We start from the raw sequence: 24929 nt of genomic DNA on the forward strand, positions 1-24929 counted from the left end.
GGGCATGTAACGCAGCCCCCGAAGAAAGGGGGTCAGTACGGAAAATGTACCGAGTATGTAAAGCATGGACTGAATTCAGTAAAGTCATTACCAGAGCAGAATGTGCAAAAATGAGCAAAATATCCAGAAATATCAAATGCTGATCAAAACCTCAGATAATGTATGCAGAAAAACATATGCCATATCCGGCCCCATTATGGGACTCGGTGAACAAAGTGTGGTCGCCCTCCCATCATCGGCGCCACGGCACAGCATAACACCAGAGTAGGGAATATCTCCGTAACAAATCATATCATATCAGATGGCCATATCAAATCATATCATATCATATCATATCACAAACATATATGTACATGGCACAGCATAACTCCGTGGCATAATATTTACCACCCCATGTACATGTCATACCTGCCCCCTCACGTCGGGACACGGCGAATAATGCAGAGAAATACGCACGAAAACAAAACACGGCCCGGGCTCGGTGAAGGAAGCATTGGGGCATCCACGAGTGGAGTAGTGAGAAACTAATGCAAATTAAATCATATTTGAGACTCAATGGAATAATCAGAATGAGCTATCATTTAAAAATCGAGACGAGACTCATGTCAAGTACCTTTCGAAAGTTATCCTGGATTATATCAGAATAAATCTTCTGGAATCATATAGACGTATCGAAGCATAATAAAATACCTTTTGGAAATCAAGGGATTGTCCATCCTAATGGCTCTAGGAATAGGAACCTCTTTGAAATTATATAAAAGTCATATTTTTGTTTCATAAATACCATACCAAAACAAATATTAGCTTTACATACTTATGTCAAAACATGAAAATCGAATGAATATGCTTTACATACTTATGTCAAAAACATGCCAAAAGAAAGAAAGGTTCGCTTTACATACCTCTTACGGATTACTCTTAACTATGCTCGCCTCGTCGTCTCTTGAACCTATTTAACATGAAATTAATACTAAGGTTAATAAACTTTCACTTTCCAATTTCCAACTCTACACCCAAGTAACCATAGGAATCATTTCCTTATCTATGTCTCTCGACTAGTTTATTACTAGCTCCGAATCTACCAAAAATCGGGCAGCATCTCCCCTGTAACTTGAACATCCCCGAGTTTTCAACTCGGCCACCATGTCAACAACCATACCAACAACAACAAACAGCAGCATGTATACAATTAAATCACTTCAACTTTACACAATACAAGCTCTATACAACTCATTCCAAACTACGGTACCAAAATAGAGTTTTTAACCTTTATTTCGTAAAATATGTAATCATACCAAACGGAGGGTTGTGTGGATGCAACCAGCAGCAACCACATCCATTTTTGAGTACTTTACAGCCCTGCAACACGCAATTAAACCACCACCAAACTGCAGCACCACAACAACAACACACTACGCGACTTCGATTTAACTACTACGACTTCCATTTAGTTTGTTTCCAACGTCAAACATCCTTATACATTTTTTTCCACTTCCAGCATATTTTAAGACATGTAATATACTTCATAACATCATCATAAAGTCCAGTTCAAAACAGAAAACGTTACCTTTCCCGAAATTCACCAAAACTCGCCAAAACTTGCCTCGGAATTCCCTTTAGCGCAGCTGAAACTTAGGGACTGTTTGGTAACGTTTTGGGCTGCCTAAAACCATAAAATTTCATTACTAACATCTTCATAACATCATGATATACCCTAGATAATTAATTCATTAAACGGAATCGAAGAACTTACCTTTTTCTCCTCCCAAAATCGTAGCTCTTTCCTTGTTTCTAGCCTAAGTTTCTCTTCTCTTCTCTTCTTTCTTCCTCTTGCTATTTCGTTTTGTTTCTCTTGAAATGTCTAGATGATTATGGAAATTAATGAGTCATAAGACTCATATATATATATACAACTTTAGGGGTGACACATGTCATCCCCTAAGTGGTGACACGTGTCAAGCCCTAAGTGGTGACAAATGTCAAGATCTATGTGGTGACACATGTCAAGGTTTCATTGGTCCAACACACCCCTCTTCTCCAATCATGGGCTGACATGTGTCATGTGGGGCCCACATGAGTCTTCTTGAAGACTTTATGAAATTCCCATTTTACCCCTAGCCTTCCACAATATTACCATAGGCCACTTTGCGAATTTTCCTTTTTGCCCTTTGCCTTTTCCAATATTTCCATACTATTAATGATCATAAATAATATTCATATCCAACTTGTATATTAAATAAATTTTGGAAGATGTTCATTCCCTTAGCTTTACCACGGCTACCTTAAAACATCCAGCCGTATAAAAAACGGGATATAACATCCTCCATGAGAAATTCCAATTTTTGCCCCTTACTTTTTCTAATATTTCCAAGTTGAAATTCCAATTTTGTCATAAGAATTTTGTATCCAACAAGATCAAACATAGCCTTGTCCTTGACTTGTTACCATTATCTCAAAAATATCCTAATGTGCAAAATACGGGTTATAACAAACAGAAAATGTAGATATGGTGCTGCACATTAAATATGTTGAAGTAGAATCATTCATGTGTGAATAGATGAAAATAAACGGAGGCTGACATGGGTAAACCCTAAAAGGGGGGAAGTGGACAAGAGAAGTACAAGCGTAAGAGAAAATCAACTGACGCTATCGTATATAAATGGGAACGCTTAAACTTCAAATGAGACCCCATAAGGGATATACATGATCATACCCACACTAATGCACCGGATTCCGTCAAAACTCTGAAGTTAAGTGTGCTTGGGAGAGAGTAGCGCTGGGATGGGTGACCCCCTAGAAAGTGAAAGAGGAAATGAAAAATAAGTATCCGTACCTATTTCCTACATCTATAGGTAATCCTAACCTTTGGAACTTTGATATTGATTGCTCAATGAAAGTATATGTTATGGCAACGGGATAGAGGACCTTTCCATATAATCGGTATAAGGTTCGGAGGAAGGTTTTGGTTTACATTGGAGGAGGAATGTTCTAAAAGATGGAAGGGTGTTACACCCCGTACTTTGGTACCTTGGAACGCTTTGTAAGCTTCTTAAGTCTGGGAAGGCTCTTAAGTTTCTTAGAAGTCGTCATGTGAGTCGGATAATCTATAACGCTATCAAATAATCCTAAGAAGCTTAGAGTTATGGATGATGTCATAGATTATGTGGCTCACATGGTGACTTCTAAGAAGCTTAAGATTCTTTCAAGAAACTTAAGAGATTAAGAAGCTTACGTAACTTAGGAACCTTCCAAGGTACAAAAGTACGAGGTATAAAAGTGCAGTTCCTTGAGAAATCTTTTGATCTGCGGGTCCTAAAATTCCTTCGAGGCTATTTTCCAATAGGTTTTGATCCCCTGATCAATATTCCAAACTCATATTTTCCAAAAGATTAAGAAAAATGCATTACTTGAGCGTCCTATTCCCAAGGAATTTTTAAGGATATTGTGTGCATTTTTAGGGATGTTACATTGTATCATCATATTATCATATACATATACTATACTCGGCCCTCTAGTAAGGGACTTGTTGAATAAAGTCGTGTATACATATACCATACCCAGCCCATTATGGGACTAGTGAATGATGTAGTAAAACTGTGCATGATAACATACCCGGCCTAGGACTCAGTGAAAGATGTAATAACAGTATACACGAGTAGAGTAGTGAGTAATCATATGTATTTAGATCATCATTTAAGACTCAATAGATAACTTGGATAATTAATACTTGAGTATCAGGGTGATAGTCATGTTTAGTACTATTTGAATGTCATTAGGAACTATATTAAATAATGACTTAGGGATCATAGATGTCACGACCCAACCCCGTAGGCTGCGACTGGGGTCCGACCTTGACCCCCCGTATACATATCTATCAACTGTGGTCATATCGAATTATAAACATGCCATGCATATGAATCAAGTGTAGTCAAACCGGACTATAATAACATGATACGTACATGAGAACCCCCATGGATCATAACATTTCATATGTCTGTAGCCTCTTTCATTTGTATCATAACATGAAAGGGCATGCAAACCAACAAGGTTGTTATAACATAACAACCCGTACAATATATCGTATAGACCCAGCTAAACCAAACTGATATATACAACCCACATATACATGTCTATAGACCTCTAAAAATATTAACGAAAAAATATGGCGGGATAGGGCCCCCGTCGTACCCCTGAATAGACAATATAATTTTACACATCAATGGTCAGTATCAAAAACTAGGCTCCGATACAATGGAGTCTCCTCCAGCTAAGCTGAGCGGAATCGTAAGCTGACTGACTCCCAAAACCTGTACCTATACCTGTGGGCATGAAACGCAGCCCTCCGAAGAAAGGGGGATCAGTACAACATATGTACTAAGTATGTAAAACATAACATAATACCTGGAGGTATATCCGAAATAGAGAAGCAGGGGAACAAGTTATCAAGTCAAAAACCTGTACATGTACTTTGTGAATTACAAAAGCATGCATGTTCGAATCATATCATATAGCTGGCCGTTTTGAGGGTCCAGTGAATCACATCTGTAAAACCATCATGGCACTAGTGCCATCACCACATTATTAAAACACATCATCATATATATACATACGTACCCAGCCCTCTAGTGAGGGGCTCGGTGGACAATGCATTGAATTGTGCACGATAATGTACCCAGCCCGAGATTTGGGGAAAGAAGGGTTACAATATACACGAGTAGAGTAGTGAGTAACTATATGCAATTTAAATCATTATCAGAGAGTCAACCAAATAAGAAAGTTAAGCTTTTGTTTGAGGACCCGAGTAATGGTGTAGTCATCTCGAGTGTCCTCTAAATGCCATTATGGGCTATCTCAAAAGTAATCTCGGGACCCTAGACATGTATTAACATAGGTCCAAATCATTTATGGAATCAAAAACACTTAGTGTCGTAGAGTCTTGAAGACTTGGAGCCTGTACATTTGGTACCTCTTTAACATATAGAAGTTTCCAGGGAAATAGTTCAACTACTATCAGAGTTCGATATTCAAAAGTAAATAGGAGATGTTAAGAATAGAGTTACTCCGGAGTTCACATCATATTTAACTTACAACTAAGACATGCAAGAAAAGAAAGAGAGTAAATTCTATATAGTCTGTACTTTCCTTCAGGTGGTCATTATATACATATCTCGTACCCGGCCCATCCTAGGGCTCAGTGAACAACTATGGCATCATAATCTCATTTTCATACAAAGTATATATAAACAGAAAGGAGAGATAGTTTCCCATACACTACTATTTAGCTCTTACAAGCCTTAACAGGCAATGCTCAATTCTTGTAGAGGTGTCAACACCTAACTCTAGTTAGGGATTATGAGGCATACCTAGAGTTATCGGAATGGAATTATCCCCACATTCCACATACAATTCACTTAACGCTAAGACTTTCCAGAAGGAAAGAAAGATAGCTGTACGTACTTATTCCAAAACATGCCAAGAGAAAGCTTTACATACCTCGTACGAGTCCCTCTTTGTCACATTCACCTCGTCATCCTTTGAACCTATTCAACATGGAAGTAATACAAATATCAACCACTCTTGACTTTCCATCACCGTCAGTTGCACCTTAGTATTCATGGAATCTATTTCCTTGTTCGTTTTCTCGACTAGTTCTTTAATTAGTTAAGGCGTTAATGAAAATTGGGCAGCACCTCCCCTATAACGTGCCCTATCCAAATTTCCAATTATATCACTAAACACTACAGCAAACCAACAACAAAAACCTGCAGCATATGTTTAAGTAGATCACCTCAACAATATACAACATAAACTCCAAACGACTCGCTCGGAATTATGATATCAAAATAGGGTGTCTAGCCTTTATTTTATAACACCTTTAATTATACAAAATGAGGGGTCGTGTGGCTGCAACCAGAAGCACCCACACCCATTTTAGAACATATTTAGGCCCTACAATAAACCACCACACACCTACAGCAGTATACCACAAGCACAACACTTTACTTCGATGACAATTCAACTATAGCGACTCCAATTTAGTTTATTTCGAACGTCAAGTGTTTCTATACCATTTTCATATTTCCAGACACCTATAGGGCATGTAACACACTTCATAACAACACCATAAAGTCCAAATTAAAATAACCGTGGTTAAATTGAGTGGGCTGTTTGTGTAACTTCTCCGCTGCCACAAATTGTTATTTTATTTTATCAAACACCATTATATAAATGTGGGACACCTCAAATAATTAATTCACGGAAAGAAACTCGGAGGCATACCTCAAAGGGGCCAAACCCGTAGCTCTCCTCTTTGCCCCTCTAGCATTTTCCTCTTGTTCTTTCACCCTCTTCTAGGTGTAAAGCTGAAGAATTAATTCCGTAGACATCGTAAGATACATATATACATCTCCAAGTATTTGAGGAAAACCGTAGATAATTAATTCACGGAGAACAATTTAAGAACTTACCTTTAATTCTTAAAAGCCAAGGCTGCCTTAGTAGTCATCCAAATACACATATATACACCTCTTTGGAAAGTGCCACGTGGAAGCCTTCTAGGGTGCCACCTCACCCCTGTGGCCAATCACATGTTGCCATGTGGCAGCGGGGTCTACCCCAAGTAGGGGATCCACCTTCTTGCTTTTCACCTACTTGCTTGTCACATGCTTGCTTCACTTTCGTAAGTTCGGAAACTAGTTTTTCTCCCTTTCGTAGGATCGTCATCTCGTCTAATTTCAAGAGCCTACGTAATCCGTGCTTCGCAAGCTTTGTATATCCTCAAGTAGCTTAAGTGTATAAGACTTCTAAATTAGTTGCTTACATAGGTAAATCAAGTCTTACAATTCCCTTCTTGGCCTCCAATTCCTTCCGTATTCTTATGACTCTATTTCTAACCTTCTCTACTATAGGGTATCACATTCTCCCCTCCTTATAGTCATTTGATAGTGTCTGGACAGTGGGGATCTCCTAGCCACTTTCAAGAAGACCAGGAACACATTTCAAGGTTCAAAAGTGCGGGATGTAACATCCTTCCCCCCTTTAGAACATTCGTTCCCGAATGTTAAAATTTCCCTTAGAAGTTTATATAGAGTATAGAGGGATTCCTTTCTATTATGATAACACCCACTTCCCTCTAAATAGTTATTATACGAGTTCTAGGAGTTGGGGCTATCTGTAGATATTGTAAATAGGTACGAATACTTGTGTTTCCTGTCCTCTTCAATTTCCTAGGTCATCCCTTTTCTGGATTTCATTTTGCCATAATCCAAGATGGCGACAGGCGGCTCTTATAGGATTCTATTTCTGAACATCATCTACGGGACATACTCTGGGTGGCTCACTAGTACCCTTGTGAAGCATCCTTATCTGATGGACTGGGCGTATAGTTTCCAAATCAGGTGGTAAGCTCAACTTACCGGCAACTTTGTCCACCTTACGAGTAACTTGATAAGGTCTAACATATTTTGGGTTAAGTTTCCTTTTCTAGGTGACTCTGTTATGAACATCCAATAATTAATTTGAACTCTGAATATCGATATCGAGTATTTATATATCATTTCTGCTGACTTTGGGCTATTAGTCAATAGCTTGCTTAATCATGTTTGGCTTACCAACTTAGTCTTTCTAGCATCGACCCCACCAATAGGGGACTTACATGCCCTGCCCCACCAGTATTGTACGGGGTCATTGGGATACCAGAGTGGTAGCCATTATGGTAGGTAAACTCAATAAGTAGTGGACGATCGTCCCAGATACTCTTAAAGCCAATCGTATAAGCTCGCAATATATCTTCTAGCATTTGATAGTATGCTCAGTCTGTTCAACAGCTCGAGGAAAAATGTAGTACAAAGACTTGTGTTACACCCCACACTTTCGAGCTCAGAATGTCTCTTAAGTTCTTTAGACATTATCATGTGAGCCGGATAAGCTACAACACTATCAAACTACTCCAAAGAAAGGAGAATGTGATACCCTATAGTAGAGAAGGATGGAAATTGAGTCATAAGAATCCGGAAGGAATTGGACGCCAAGTAATGAGTCGTAGGACTCGATTTACCTACGTAAGTCACTAATTTAGAAGTATTATACACTTGAGTTGCTTATGGACATACCAATCTTACGTAGCATGGATTACATAGGCTCCTAAAATAAGACGAGATTACGAACCCACGAGGAAGGGGAAAAGATGACACGTGGCAGCCAATGGAGGAGCGACATGTGGCAGCACCTTAAGCAAGCAGGTGATGCACCTACTTAGGGTCAAGTAGGTGATGCAACTGCTTGAGGGAGGTGGGACCCACTGCCATGTGGCAGCCCCTCCGTCATAGCATGGATTCGTGGCCCAATAGGGGCTGGACATGTGTCATCCTATGGTGATGAAACGTGTCACCTCCTAAGCCAACATATACATGTATGTATTATGACTATTAACTTGTTCATTATCCAAAAAAAATCAGCCAAGAACTTAGAAAAAATCTTAGAGAGGAAAAAGGAGACCTACGACAACTAAGGAAGAAAAAGGGTAAGTCCTCCAATTTTTCCCCGTGAATTAATTATCTATGGTGTTCCTCAACCACGTGGATATGTATATATGTATCCTACGATGTCTACATAACCATATCTTCAGTGTGACACTCGAAACAAGCAAGAGAGAGTTGAAGGAAAAATTTGAAGAACAAATAAGGAGGGTTGCGGGTTTGAGAAAGAAAAGAGGTAAGGCACGATTTTGTTCCATGAATTAATTATTTACGGTATAACACGGTTGTATAAAGATGTTTAATAGCTTAAAATCATAATTTGGGGCAGCGAAGAAGTGTCACAAACAGTCCACTCCGTTTCAGCAAGGCAAGAGATTTTCGAAGCAAGTTTTGACGAGTTTTGGCCAATTTCGGATAAGGTAAGGTTTCTCCTTTAAATTTGGACTTTATGGGGTTCTTATGGAGTGTATTATATATCTTTTATACTGATGGAAGTATGGAAAAAACGTGGGGATGCTCAGCGAAAGAAACAATCTAAATTGAAGTCGTCGTAGTTAAATTGTAGTCGAAGAGAAGCGTGGTGTGTTTGGAGGATGCTGCTGGTTGGGTGGTGTTTGTTTCAGGGTATAAATGTGTTCTAAAATAGGTGTGGAAGTTTTTGGTTGCATCCACATGATTCCACGCTTCGTACAATTAAAGGTTTCGCAAAATAGAAACTATAAACCCTATTTTGGATATCGTAATTTCGAGCGAGTTGTTCGGAGGTTGTAATGTATAATGTAGCAAAGTTTTATATATATATGAGATGATGTTTATGTTGTTGGTTGTATTTATAATTAGGGACATGATTGGGAATTCGGATAGGGCACATTATAGGGGAGGTGTTGTCCGATTTTTGTTAACGCCTTAACTAGTTAAGGAACTAGTCGAGAAGGCGAGCGAGGGAATGGGGTTTATGAATACTCTTAAGTAATGTAAGATGCTGAAAGGTCTAAAGAGGCTGATGCTCGTATTGATTTCATGTTGCCTAGGTTCACGAGACGATAAGGCAACTGGGACAAAAACTAATCCATAACAGGTATATAGAGCTATTCTTCTTTTCTTTTGGCATGTCTTAGGTATAAGTTATGAATGGTTTGTATACGAAATGTGGGGATAATTCCACTCATGAAACTCCAAGTGTAATTCATAAACTGTATTCACTTTGTAATGTTAAGACTTTGGTAATAGTTGAGTTATTTCCTTTCCAGGTTACTAGATCATGAACAGTAGTTTATGTAAAGCCTGTTTGTTCTTCCTTTTAGAATATATTAGGTATAAATATAATAGCAGATGATATGAGGTGGAGGTATTTCCAGTTATAAGCTCCAGGTATAACTTGTGACTTTTATTTACTACCTGGTATTAGAATTCTTAAAATAGTTGAACTACCCTCGAGTCTCATATCTGCTGAGTAATACTTGAATGTGTCAGCTCTTATTCCTAAAGTCTCTGCGATGACAAATGTCTCTACTTCCATAAGTTGTTTAACCTTGTCTCGATACACGTCTACGATTCCTGAAACTCTAGTTGATATGCTCCGTAACGATGTTTAGAAGAAACTTAAGACGATCACTACTCTGATCTTCAGGTGATAATTCACTTGACTGTTTTATTGAGTCTCAAATGATGACTTAGTTGCATATAGTTTCTCACTACTCTACTCGAGCACACTATAACCCATCTTCCTCCAAGTCTCATAAGGGGGTCGGGAATACAGTCGTGCCTTGTTTTACTATTCATTCACCGAGTCCTGGGCCGGCTATATATATATATATGAAGTATACGAGGAGGAAATGCCATATACGATAAAGTGAAATATACAATGACGCTGTATGTTATGATGCTCGTCACCGCGTCCCGGGCCGGATATATATATATGATGATATGATGGAAAATGTGGATTGAGCTGTATGTTCTTTGGCATTGTTTTAAATTACGGATCAGGCCGAACGTTCCTCGGCATAGTTTACTATATGATGATGGTACGCTATAGACGTACACTACTCTTTCACCGAGTCCCTCACTAAAGGACCGGATACTTTATGTAGGCATGCATATGAAAATATAGGGATACATTTGTGACCCCGAGCCCTAGAGTGGACCGGATATATTGTGATGACATATGAGATAATGTCGTATACGATAATATGATGTCGTATATGACGACATGATAAAATGATATACATGATGATATGACGACACATGATTATGATGAAAAGATTATAATACCAAGTTCACTAGAGAGCCGGGTATAGGGTATGATAAGGTATAGGACTGCATGTCCTAAGCGGCAGGTATAATAATCTGTTAACTGTTATACATGTTTTCTGTATCCCTATTTCAGTTGTTGTTTCAATTATGATATGTTATGCTTTATATACTTAGTACATATGTCGTACTGACCCCCCGTTCTCTGGGGGATCTGCATTTCATGCCCGCAGGTACAAATGTTCATTTTGGAGATCGGTCAGCTTAGGAGTTCCTCTCAGCTATATCGGAAGTGCTTCATTGTCCTAGAGCCTAATTTTTGATACTGGTCATTTAATATACATATTTATTTATTCAGGGGTACAGCGGGTTCCTTATCCCGCCATATGATGCAATTATTACTCTTAGAAGTCTGTAGACATGTGGTTATTTTTAAGTTTGTGTTAGTTGTGCTCATACGACGTATTGCAAATGTTTTCATCCTATAGCAGCCTCGTCGGCTCACGTACCCTTTCCTGTTATGATGCAGGTGAATAAGGCTACAGGTTCCTGAAAAAAAGTTTTGATCTATTGGGGTTTGTATATAGCATCACATCACACACGGTTCAACTTAAGGGTAGCTGATAGATACGCATAAGGGGGTCCAAGTCAGACCCCAGTTGCCGCCTACGGGGTTGGGTCGTGACAACCTGTCCGTGCTCCCGATCTCTTCTTGGACTAATCTCCAGACGTTAATCATAATTTAAGTCCCTCTATCTGAGATATTAACTGGGGAACCCTTAAGGAACCTTACTACCTCCTTGTCCTATAACTTCACCTAGTTCCAGCTGCATAGGTAGTCTTGCTTGAAATCAAATGGGCTGATTCGTTAGCCTTCTCGCAATAACCCGTATAGCACCCTACTCTTGAAGAGAATAGAATAGGTGCGTGATTGTCACGACCCAATACTGTAGGCCGCGATTGGGGTCTGACCTGGACCTCTCGTTTACATATATATCAGCTATGATCACAGTGAACTGCAAATAAAACAATATCAAGTAACAGATCCCTATTGGGCGATCACATTTTCATAAACCTATAGCCCTTTTCGTTTGTGTCATAACATGAAAGGGCATGCAAGCCGACAAGGCTGCTATAACATAATAACATAAACCATACATCACGTAGACCCAGCTGAATCAAACTGATATACACAACTCACATATACATGTCTGCAGACCTCTAAAAATATAAATGACAACATATGGTGGGACAGGGCCCCCGCCGTACCCCCGAATGGACAAAACAATTTTATACATCAGTGGACAGTATCAAAAACTAGGCCCCGATACAATAGAGCCTCTTCCAGCTAAGCTGCATGGAATTCTAAGCTGACTAACTCCCAAAACCTATATCTGCACCTGCGGGCATGAACGCAGCCCCCCGAGAAAGGGGGTCAGTACGACATATGTACTGAGTATGTAAAATGTAACATAATACACTAGAGGTATATTCAAAATAGAGAAGCAGGAGAAATAAATTATCAAATCGAAGACATGTACCTGTACTCTGTGAATCACAAAAGCATGCATGCTCAATTTATACAATATAGCCGGTCCTTTCAGAGGTGCGGTGAATCACATCTTTAGGACCATCATAGGCCCGACACCATTACCACCTTATTATAACACATCATCATATATATACATACGTACCCGGCCCTCTAGTGAGGGGCTCGGGAAGTGATGCAGTGAATTGTGCATGATAACGTACCCGTCCCGATACTCGGTGAAAGAAGAGTTACAGTATACACGAGTAGAGTAGTGAGTAACTATATGCAATTTAAATCATTATCAAAGACTCGAAAAAATAAAAAAGTTAAGCTTTTATTTGAGGACCCAAGTAATGGTGTAGTCATCTCTAGTGTCCTCTAAATGCCATTATGGGCTGTCTCAAAAGTAATCTCGGGGACCCTAGACATGTATTAACATAGGGCCAAATCATTTATGGAATCAAAAACACTTAATCTCGTATAGTCTTTAAGACTTGGAGTCTGTAAATTTGATACCTCTTTAGCATTCCTAGAATCCATTTCCTTGTCCGTCTCTTTGACTAGTTCTTTAATTAGGTAAGGCGTTAACGAAAATTGGGCAGTACCTCCCCTATAATGTGCCCTATCTGAATTTCCAATTAAATACCTAAGCACTACAGCCAACCAAAAAAAACCACCTGCATCATATATATACATAATCATGACAATATTACAAAACACAAGCTCCAAACCACTTGCTGAAAATTACAACACCAAAATAGGGTTTCTAGTCTTTGTTTCGCAAAGCCTTTAATTATACGAAATGAGGGGTCGTGTAGCTGAAACCAACACCAACCCTACCCATTTTTCAACACATTTAGTCCATGCAACAAAAGACCACACCCCTGCAGAAGCACCTCACAAGAACACCACGTTACTCCGACGACAATTCAACTATAACGACTACAATTTGGATTGTCTCCAACGTCAAGCATTCCTATACCCTTTTTACATTTCCAGCCACATACAAGGCGTATAATAAACTCCATAACAACACCATGAAGTAAAAATGAAAAGGAAAAACCTTACTTTACCCTAAATTGGCCAAAACACTCCAAAACTGCATCTCGGAAACTTCTTGATGTGCTGAATCGGGGCGGACTGTTTGTGTCCCTTTTCCACTTCCCCAAATTGCGATTTTATGTTATCAAATACTATTATATAACCGTGGTATACCTTAAATAATTAATTCACATAAAGAAATCGGGCCTTACCTTGGTAACCCTTCAAACCCGTAGCTTTCTCCCTAGGTTCTCTAGATTTTTCTTTTAACTTTCTCCTACTTGTTTCAAGTGCAAAGCTGAAAATATGGTTCTGTAGACATCGTAAGATACATATATATATGTCCACGTGGTTGAGTAACACCGTAGATAATTAATTCACAGAGGAAAATTGGAAAACTTACCTTTAATTTTCCAAACCCATGGCTACCTTTCTCTCACGTTTTTTTTCTCTCCTTGGCTGATATTTTTGGATAGAAACTGAAGTTATACATCACATAACACACACACACACACATATATATATATATATATATATATATATATTTAGAAGGTTCCACGTGGAAGCCACTTAGGGGTGACACGTGGCAGCCCCTTAGGACGACACCTAGGCTCGTGCAGCCTATCACATGCCACCACATGGAAGCGGGGTCCATCTCCCCCCAAGCAGGTAGCTGAGTCACCTGCTTGCATGTCACCTACTTTCTTCACTTTCGTAAGTTCGGAAACTAGTTTTTGCTCCCTCTCGTAGGCTTGTCACCTCACCTTATTTGAAGAGCCTATGTAATTCGTGCTACGCAGGTTTGGTATGTCCTCCAGTAGCTCAAGTATATAAGACTTTTACATTAATAACTTATATAGGTAAATCGAGTCCTACGAATCATTACTTGGCCTCCAATTCTCTCCAGATTCTTATGACTCCATTTCCAACCTTCTCTACTATGGGGTATCACATTCTCCCTTCTTTAGAGTCGTTAGATAGTGTCGTAGCATATCCGGCTCATATGATAATGTCTAAGAAACTTATGAGATATTCTGAGTTTAAAAGTGTGGGGTGTAACATACATGACGTTGAAAATTTGGGAATCCTTAGCCTCGTATAGTTCTTCTCGACTTTCTTCCAAAATTTAACTGGCACCCTATTTTTTGGGTTTTTCTTTTCAATCCTTAGAGTTGTCTACAAGGTGGTGTCGAAATTTCCTCGCCTACTAGCCCATATAGCCTTTCTGTGGTTTGACTCTCATTAACTAGTACTATGTTGAAGAACTGTGGCATTCGAGTGCGTCGTCAGTTAGCAATTAGCTAATCCTTCTTGTCTTGCTTAAATTATTTTTACAATAACCTCAACATAACTTATAGTACTTCAGGAACATAATCTCATGTCGTTCCTCCGCCGCTAGTTCAGATTCTTCCATCTCGCACGATCACACCCACACTATCGCACTAAATTCCACCAGAATTTAAAAGTTAAGCGTGCTCGGGCGAGAGTAATACTGGGATGGGTGACCTCTCTAGGAAATTTTTGTGTTGCATTTCATTTAATCCTTGCAATAATGTGCGGGGCACTCAACTTAGCTCCAAATTTACCTCACCGTTGTCTCGCGAGTCTTTATGTTTTGCCTTGTCCTTTCCTCTGTTATCTTGCAACTAGTATCGGGGTAGACCTTTAGTTCCACTATGACCATGTCCCTTTCCTTTTTTTTGGTCACTTTGATTTAACGTCTCCTATTGTATTCACCCCTTTTTGTATGCACCTATTTATTAGGGTGGACTACTGAGTAGCGCTAAAGTTCATTCATATAGTGACTTTTAGAGCCACTTTGAGTTTTGTTTATTATTAACTAGCATAGCTTTAAAGGAATTTGACATATAAACTTGCCTATCCTATAGCAACCAGCTAGTCCTGTCCATCTTATTCAAACCATTTCACAATTTTCCTTACCCCCGCTTGTAATCTTCTTGGCACATTTTCGTGTCATTCTTTACCTTCATAAGGATATGAGAAGGTTTTCAACTTATCTTGAGAGATATCTTAGCATTTTTCCACTCATTCCACCTTCTTGCACTTCTTTCTTTTCCTCTATTCACTCTGTGTTCTTCTCATTTTCTACCACAGGAGGCTTTTTATTCCTTTTTCTTTGGTTATTTATCTATCGCAACATCATTTGCGACCAACTCTACAGCCAATATGTGGCTTTTGATCTAGCATGCTATCATTATCCTTCGTAGTGTCTCATGATTTATTCGATATCTTTTCATGGTTACACTCATCTATTTTTATACACAACCGCCTTCTAGTGTTATGTAGTTCAGGGTCTCGTCATAAACTTCTTAACGCTACCTTATGTAGCATTCTGGCTTCCATCCAATTATTGGTGGCTTCTGGACCTTTCCAAATTTGTTCAGCAAGATATTTTATTGAAGTTTAGATGTCCATCTCAAATATATTGTCATATCAATTGCCTCCTCCAACTTTTGCCATTTTCTCATTAACTTCCCCCCTTTAGAGGGTACTTGTACTTTCATCTGCTTTTACCTTGCTCTATGTCTTTATGTCCAGTCTCAATTTCGTGCAATCTCTTTCTCCAATCGACTTGGTACTGCATCAGGTCCCTATTTTTCCATACATTTTATAACCTAATTATCCACGTACGGAACCTTGGCTAAATCACAAAGCGATTGGAAACTTTCCATACATAGTGCAACATCTCCTCTATTAATCTGTACTTAAGTAATAGGACCCCTGGAACAACTCGCCCAAGGCTATATTCTACTTAGCTTCATTAAAAATTAATTAGTACTTGTAGTCATTCCAATTTCAATTAGGCAGTACTAGTATTCCGACGATAACTATTCCAAGTTTTCTTGAAGTAGTGGCTTTGTCCCAACCTATATCCTTTGTTTTTTGGGATGAACGTAAGTTGCACCATTTATTCCCTAAGTCTGCCATCTTTGTCTTTTAAGGGTTCCACTATTTTTGGGGCGACGTTGTGTACATGTGTTATTCATTTATATGTTAAGCTCCATACCCTTACTGCGTACTCAACGCAGGCTTTTAACTTAGTTAGCATCTACCAAGGGCGCCTTACTAGTGGTCCTACTTTATCCCTGTATAATTGGATCACACCATTCAATTCATACTTACATATCCCATTTTTAGTTCGTACTCACATTCAGTTCCTGATAGCTCTTTGAGGTGCTTCTGTTGGCATTTCTCCCTCCAGTTAGTTGGTGGAGAACTAACAAACGGTTATCATAAACCATTTTCCAACCATTGTTGGAAGAAATTAGAATCTCTTAAACATCACAGTACTTTTGTTAATACTTGACCTACCTGGTCTCCTTCTGAGTTTATCCTCGAGTTATGAACAACTTATCTAATTTACAATTAGGAGTTGGGGGCTTGGTACTTTCAAAATGATTAAAGCTCAATTACTGGACATCTTACCCTTCAACCTGAGTTTCTCTTTTTTTTTCTAAAACACAATTACGGCTGGAGATACTATGGTCTAAACTATACTGCTCAGATAGACTTTTGTTTCTCCGAAATAAACTTTCCCAAGTAAAAAGGGTATCCCTTATTGATGACATAAAGAGTACCTCTTACAGCTTTAATTTTGCATAATATGGGTACTTGGTATCAATATCCAAGACATGTTAAAAAGCTATATTTTATTCCTTTTTTCTTGTTTAGGGAAAATTTCGGCAGAGTTTCCTCTATATTTCTTACTTATCCCAAACCTACACCCAGAAAATACCAACAATGCCTCACAGGGCCAACACACATATATATATTCATATCATATCACGACCACACAGGGCTTCCAATATCATCTCATATCGCAGCCACACAAGGCTTTCAATATCTACAATAGTATGAAAATAATGGACTTACCTCGTATGTCAACCTTTGAACTGCATCTGTTGCACTTTCTGTCAACTTTCCTTTCAGGTTTCAACTTAATATTTCAATATTAATTCAATACCTTACCCAACGGATATCTTTCGTGCCTTTACTTTACTTACTTGTATGCTTCATAATGTCCCATGTCGTCAATTACTTCCTTCGGTTGATTTTGTCCTTCTATTAAGATCCAAGGTTAGTATAAGGAATTTTCTTATGATTCGGATCTATAGCATGATATCAGATGTAAAAAAAAGGTAACAACCTAAATGTCATGTAGCCTTCTTTTTATAGATATGGCGCGCAACACATTGATAAACAAGACTTTACAAGACACGGTCTGCAGACACTCCAAGGATGAACTACTCTGATACAACTTTTGTCACGACCCAACCTCATAGGCCGCGACTGAGGTCTGACCTGGACCCCCCGTATATATATCTATCAACTGTGGTAATATCGAATTATAAACATGCCATGCATATAAATCAAGTGTAGTCAAACCGGACTATAATAACATGATACGTACATGAGAACCCCCATGGATCATAACATTTCATATGTCTGTAGCCTCTTTCATTTGTATCATAACATGAAAGGGCATGCAAACCAACAAGGCTGTTATAACATAACAACCCGTACAATATATCGTATAGACCCAGCTAAACCAAACTGACATATACAACCCACATATACATGTCTATAGACCTCTAAAAATATTAACGACAACATATGGCGAGATAGGGCCCCCGCCGTACCCCTGAATAGACAAAATAATTTTACACATCGATGGTCAGTATCAAAAACTAGGCTCCGATACAATGGAGCCTCCTCCAGCTAAGCTGAGCAGAATCCTAAGCTGACGGACTCCCAAAATCTATACCTGTACCTGGGGGCATGAAACGTAGCCCCCCGAACAAACGGGGGATCAGTACGACATATGTACAGAGTATGTAAAACGTAACATAATACAACTGGAGGTATATCCGAAATAGAGAAGCAGGGGAACAAGTTATCAAGTCAACAACCTATACTTGTACTTTGTGAATTACAAAAGCATGCATGTTCCAATCATATCATATAGCCGGCCCTTACGAGGGTTCGGTGAATCGCCTCTGTAAAACCATCATGGCACCAGTGCCATCACCACCTTATTACAACACATCATCATATATATACATACGTACCCGTCCCTCTGGTGAGGGGCTCAGTGGAAAATGCAGTGAATTGTGCATGATAACGTACCCAACCCGAGACTCGGTGAAAGAAGGGTTACAGTATACCCAGTAGAATAGTGAGTAACTATATGCAATTTAAATCATTGTCAGAGACTTGACAAAATAAAAAAGTTAAGCTTTTATTTGAGGAACCGAGTAACGGTGTAGTCATCTCGAGTGTCCTCTAAATGCCATTATAGGTTGTCTCAAAAGTAATCTCGGGGACCTTAGACATGTATTAACATAGGGCCAAATTATTTATATTCTTTAAGAATTGGAGCCTGTACATTTGGTACCTCTTTAACATATAGAAGTTTCCAGGGAAATAGTTCAACTACTATCAGAGTTCGATATTCAAAAGTAAATAGGAGATGTTAAGAATGTAGTTACTCCGAAGATCATATCATATTTAACTTACAACTAAGACATGCCAGAAAAGAAAGAGAGTAAACTCTATATAGTTTGTACTTTCCTTCAGGTGGTCATTGTATACATATCTCGTACCCGGCCCATCCTGGGGCTCGGTGAACAACTATAGCATCATAATCTCATTTTTATACCAAGTACATATCAAGAGAAAGGTGAGATAGTTTCCCATACACTACTCTTTAGCACGTAGAAGCCTTAACAGGCAATGCTCAGTTCTTGTAGGGGTGTCAATACCTAACTGTAGTTAGGGATTATGAGGCATACCTGGAGTTCTGAGAATGGAATTAGCCCCACTTTCCACATACAATTAACTTAAGGCTAAGACTTGCCAAAAGGAAAGAAAGATAGTTGTACGTACTTATACCAAAACAAGCCAAGAGAAAGTTTTATATACCTCGTATGAGTCCCTCTTCATCACATTCGCCTCGTCTTCCTTTGAACCTATTCAACATGGAAGTAATACAAATATCAACCACTCATAACTTTCCATCACCTTCAGTTGCACCTTAGTATTCATGGAATCTATTTCCTTGTTCATTTCCTTGACTATTTCTTTAATTAGTTAAGGCGTTAAAGAAAATTGGGCAGCACCTCAAATATAACGTGCCCTATCCAAATTTCCAATTAGATCCCTAAACACTACATCAAACCAACAACAAAAACCTGCAGCATATTTTTAATTAGTTCACCTCAACAATATACAACATAAACTCCAAACGACTCGCTCGGAATTACGATATCAAAATAGGGTGTCTAGCCTTTATTTTGTAACACCTTTAATTATACGAAATGAGGGGTCGTGTGGCTGAAACCAGAAGAACCCACACCCATTTTAGAACACATTTAGGCCCTGAAACAAACCACCACACTCATAACTTTCCAGCACCTTCAGTTCCACCTTAGTATTCATGGAATCTATTTCCTTGTTCATTTCCTCGACTATTTCTTTAATTAGTGAAGGCGTTAAAGAAAATTGGGCAGCACCTCAAATATAACGTGCCTTATCAAAATTTCCAATTAGATCCCTAAACACTACATCAAACCAACAACAAAAACCTGCAGCATATTTTTAAGCAGTTCACCTCAACAATATACAACATAAACTCCAAATGACTCGCTCAGAATTACGATATCAAAATAGGGTGTCTAGCCTTTATTTTGTAACACCTTTAATTATACGAAATGAGGGGTTGTGTGGATGAAACCACAAGAACCCACACCCATTTTAGAACACATTTAGGCCCTAAAACAAACCACCACACACCTGCAGCAGCACTTTACTTCGACGACAATTCAACTATAGCGACTCCAATTTAGTTTATTTCGAATGTCATGTGTTTCTATACCATTTTCACATTTCCAGCCACCTATAGGTCGTGTAAAAGACTTCATAAAACAACATAAAGTCTAAATTAAAAGAAGAAACCTTACCTTACCCGAAATTGGCCAAAACTGCCAAATTGCAACTTGGAACTTCTCTAACCGTGCTGAAATTAAGTGGGCTATTTGTGTCACTTCTCCGCTTCCACAAATTATGATTTTATTTTATCAAACACCATTATATAAATGTCGTACACCTCAGATAATTAATTCATTGAACGAAACTTGGAGGCATACCTCAAAGGGGCCAAACCTGTAGCCCTCCTCTTTGCCCCTCTAGCATTTTCCTCTTGTTCTTTCACCCTCTTCTAGGTGTAAAGCTGAAGAATTAATTCCGTAGACATCGTAAGATAAATATATACATCTCCATGTATTTGAGGAACACCATAGATAATTAATTCACAGAGAACAATTTAAGAACTTACCTTTAATTCTTAAAAGCCAAGGCTGCCTTGTTCTTTGTTCTTCACGTTTTTCCTCTTCTTTTGTTTGCTGGAGTTTCAGCTCTAAATAGAATAAGAATGAATTAGTAGTCATCCAAATACACATATATACACCTCTTTAGAAGGTGCCACGTAGCAGCCTCCTAGGGTGCCACCTCAACCCCTGTGGCCAATCACATGCTGCCATATGGCAGTGGGGTCCACCCCAAGTAGGTGAGTCACCTGCACACTTTTCACCTGCTTTTTTTTCACCTGCTTTCTTGTCACCTGCTTGCTTGTCATCTGCTCTCTTCACTTTCGTAAGTTCAGAAACTAGTTTTGCTCCCTTTTATAGGATCATCATCTCATCTCATTTCAAGAGCCTATATAATCTGTGCTTCGCAAGCCTTGTATTTCCACAAGTAGATAAAGTGTATAAGACTTCTGAATTAGTGTCTTACATAGGTAAATCAATTCTTACGATTCCCTTCTTGGCCTCCAATTCCTTCCGAATTCTTATGACTCTATTTCTAACCTTCTCTACTATGGGGTATCACATTCTCCCCTCCTTAGAGTCATTTGATAGTGTCTGGACAGTGAGGATCTCCTAGACACTTTCAAGAAGACCAGGAACACGTTTCAAGGTTCAAAAGTGCGGGGTGTTACAATAGACACATATCAAGATAATGTGAAGTAGCTTATGAAGGTTAAGGACATTAATCATTATGGGGTCTTTAAGAATAGGGGATTTCACATACCAAATATGGTCCAACCTATAGAAGACTCAAGGGCAGTAGCTCAATGTCACAACCCAACCCCGTAGGCCGTGACTGGTGCCCGAATTGAGCACCCAAACGTACCCTTATCCCAAATTAGTCTTTTAACCGAATAAACAAAGATAGTGATTAAAAAAAATTGCTAAAAAGATCAAAAAAATAGATGTAGGCACGAGGGCTTATAGGCCGTCACAAAACACACAAAATCCAAACCATATATACAAAACCCACAACATAAATCTGTCTACAGACCTCTACAGATGATAGCATAGTCATAAGACTGGACAGGGCCCCATCGTACCCCTGACCAACATATCCAAATATACAGAGATAGAGTCAGTACCAAAATACAAGCTCCGAACAAGGGAGCACTGTCAATAACACAGCAGATGTCCTAAACAGACGGCTCAGCAAAACGAACGTCGGTACCTGCGGGCATGTAACGCAGCCCCCGAAGAAAGGGGGTCAGTACGGAAAATGTACTGAATATGTAAAGCATGCACTGTACTATATAAAATCATAATCTGAATAGTATATGCAAAACATGAAATCAACGCTTAGAATTTCAAAATGCTTATCAAAATCTCAAACCATATATGCACAGACATATGCCATATCCGGCCCCATTATGGACTCGGTGAACAAAGTGTGGTTGCCCTCCCATCCTCGGCACCATGGCACATCATAACACCAGAGTAGGGAATATCTCCGTAACAAATCATATCATATCAGATGGACATATCAAATCGTATCATATCACAAACATATATGTACATGGCACAGCATAACTCTGTGGCATAACATATACCACCCCATGTACATGTCATACCTTCCCCCTCACGTCGGGATACAGCGAACAATGCAGAGAAATACGCACGAAAACATATTCTGGCCTAGGCTCAGTGAAAGAAGCATTGAGGCATCCACGAGTGGAGTAGTGAGAAACTAAATACAATTTAAATTACAAAACATTTATACAGACTCGATGGCATAATTTCGATAACAAATCATAAAAGGAAACTTGAATAATAATAATAGTACAAGTACTTCCAATATCACAATAGTCTACGTAAAAATAGTATTTTCCGAATCATCTCCGTACTTTCAAAATATATTATGGGAAATAACGGAATAATTATTCATATAATATTAGGAAGCATAGCAAAGAGTTTCTTTCAAATTCTACCTACCGTAATTCAAACGGAATAGCGAAGAAAAATTTGGAATAGTGGGGCCCACCTCAGTCAAATGAGGTGGCGTATACAAATCACGTGTGTTAGACTTCATAACATTATTTAGAAGAGTTTCAAGGTATTCAGAATTCATTTGTGCAAAATCTAGAAGTTTAGACAATGTTTCCAAAACTATTCATAATTACCTAATTCAATCTATTGAATAGAAAAGGGAAATTTTCGAGCATCGATTTCGAAGAGTAGAGTGATCCCCGAGATTCGTATTCACTCCTATTACATCTAGGACATGCCAAGAGAAGAAAATGCAAAGCTTTACATACCTTTTTGGCGTTTTACGGTTGTCCAAGTTCAATTCTCGTTTCCTCCAAAATCTACAATTGGTCATATTTACCAATTACTATTCATAAGACTTTAAGAATTCAATTTTCCAATACTTGTCTACAAAAATTTCGGCAGCATCTTTCCTATATATATGACAACCCCGAGATTACAACTCGGCCACAATATCAACAACCAAGCCAACAACAACACCAATTCCATCAATAATCAATTTAAACACACCATAACATAAATTGGTGTAATTTTCCAATTAGTGCAACAACTTTCAACCAAACTTTGCATTTCCAAATAAATATGAATATCTCATATCCATAATTAATTTCAACTCATTCCAACATAAGTGAAAAATATTCCAAGTAAGTTATCCAATTTTTATCAACTCCATACTTCACTCAAAAATTCCATAAATACCACAAAAATATTAAAAACTCATTTTCTTTCTTCAACTTCACAACCAACAACAACACTCCATACTTTTAATAATTTACCTCCATATTCTTATAATATCATACTCAAATTACATAATTCTACAAACTAGTTTAATACCAACTTACACCATTTAAGTTTCCTTATATTCCAAAAATTACAACAACAACTAACAAGCTATGCAACCTTAATTTTTTTCCCTCTCATCACCTAACTCTTATTTCCAACTTCAATTAATCTCATCCAACTTTCATTTTCAACATCAAATAATTAACATAACTACCATTCAAATACTACACAAAAATACTACACAAAAATTAAATAATTCTTACTCATAGAAGAACATGTATACATGGCACCATATTACCATGCAAACTTCCATATTTCCATAAACTCTACACACCTCTACATACTACAACATACACAAACCTTCATAACATAATAAAATGAATTAATTCTTACCTTTTTCTTCTAACTTCTTCACTTCCAAATCAATGAAACAAGTCTCCAACTTCCAAAACAACTACACCATGTTGTAGAGCACCCTTGACTTAGTAGGAATACTAGAAAATTCTAATTTTTGGGGATGAAATTTGAAGGGTTAATTTACTCCCTCTTGGCCGATTTTCTCTCAATTTTTTTCCTCAAGTTTTTCTTGCTTCTAACTCTCTCAAATTGTCTAGAAATCTCTAGGATTTTATGACTAAGAGGCTCCCATGTGAAATTACCATTTTGCCCCTCACTTTTTCTAATATTTCCAAGTTGAAATTCCACCTTTGCCCTTAACCTTTTATAGTATTTCGATATGTAAAATTCCAATTTTACCCCTAACCTTTTATGGTATTTCCACATGTGAAATTCCAATTTTTCCCCTAACCTTTTATGGTATTTCCACATGAGTAATTCCAATTTTGCCCTTTAACTTTTCCAATAATTCCACCTCCCAACTTAATCAATAGAAACTTGTATATAACAAGACCAAGCATAGTCTTACCCTTGACTTGTTACAAGTATCCCCAACATGTTCTTAGGTGCAAAGTGCGGGTTATAACATTCTTCCCCCTTTTTGAACATTCTTCCTCGAATGTTAAATTGATCTTATAGGTTTATAAATACAGTTGTTTCACATAATTTATTATTTAACCAATATAGGTAATAAGGAACTCAAGTTACCTGTGGGTGCAGAAAACAACTGAGGATACTTTTTCTTCATTTCTTCCTCTGCCTCCCAAGTCATTTCTTCTCGGTTGTTGTTTCGCCACAATACTTTGACAGATGCCACATCTTTGGTGCGTAACCTCCTTACCTGACGATCTAAAATAGCCACCGTCTGTTCCTCATCGGATAGCTCCTCGGTCACCTGAATGTCCTGTACAGGAAATACTCTAGAAGGATCTCCAATGAATTTACGAAGCATAGACACGTGGAACACCGGATGTACTGCGTCTAAATCAGCTGGTAGATCCAATTCATAGGCAATCTTGCCTACTTTACGGACAATCTGATAAGGCCCGATGTATCTCGGACTAAGTTTCCCTTTTTTGC

At 38.4% G+C, this 24929-nt stretch overlaps 1 long non-coding RNA gene across 1 annotated transcript; it reads right to left on the reverse strand.

Annotated features, from left to right (window-relative positions):
- Window positions 1-96: 96 nt before the first annotated feature.
- On the reverse strand, window positions 97-1872 carry LOC129881626 (uncharacterized). Its single transcript, XR_008765646.1, has 3 exons — window positions 1754-1872; window positions 1568-1663; window positions 97-949 (listed from the first exon to the last, which is right to left on the reverse strand). It is a non-coding gene; the product is annotated as an uncharacterized LOC129881626 (long non-coding RNA).
- Between the last annotated feature and the right edge of the window lie 23057 nt (window positions 1873-24929).

This window comes from Solanum dulcamara, chromosome 3 (assembly GCF_947179165.1).
Source record: "Solanum dulcamara chromosome 3, daSolDulc1.2, whole genome shotgun sequence".
NCBI lineage: Eukaryota > Viridiplantae > Streptophyta > Magnoliopsida > Solanales > Solanaceae > Solanum > Solanum dulcamara.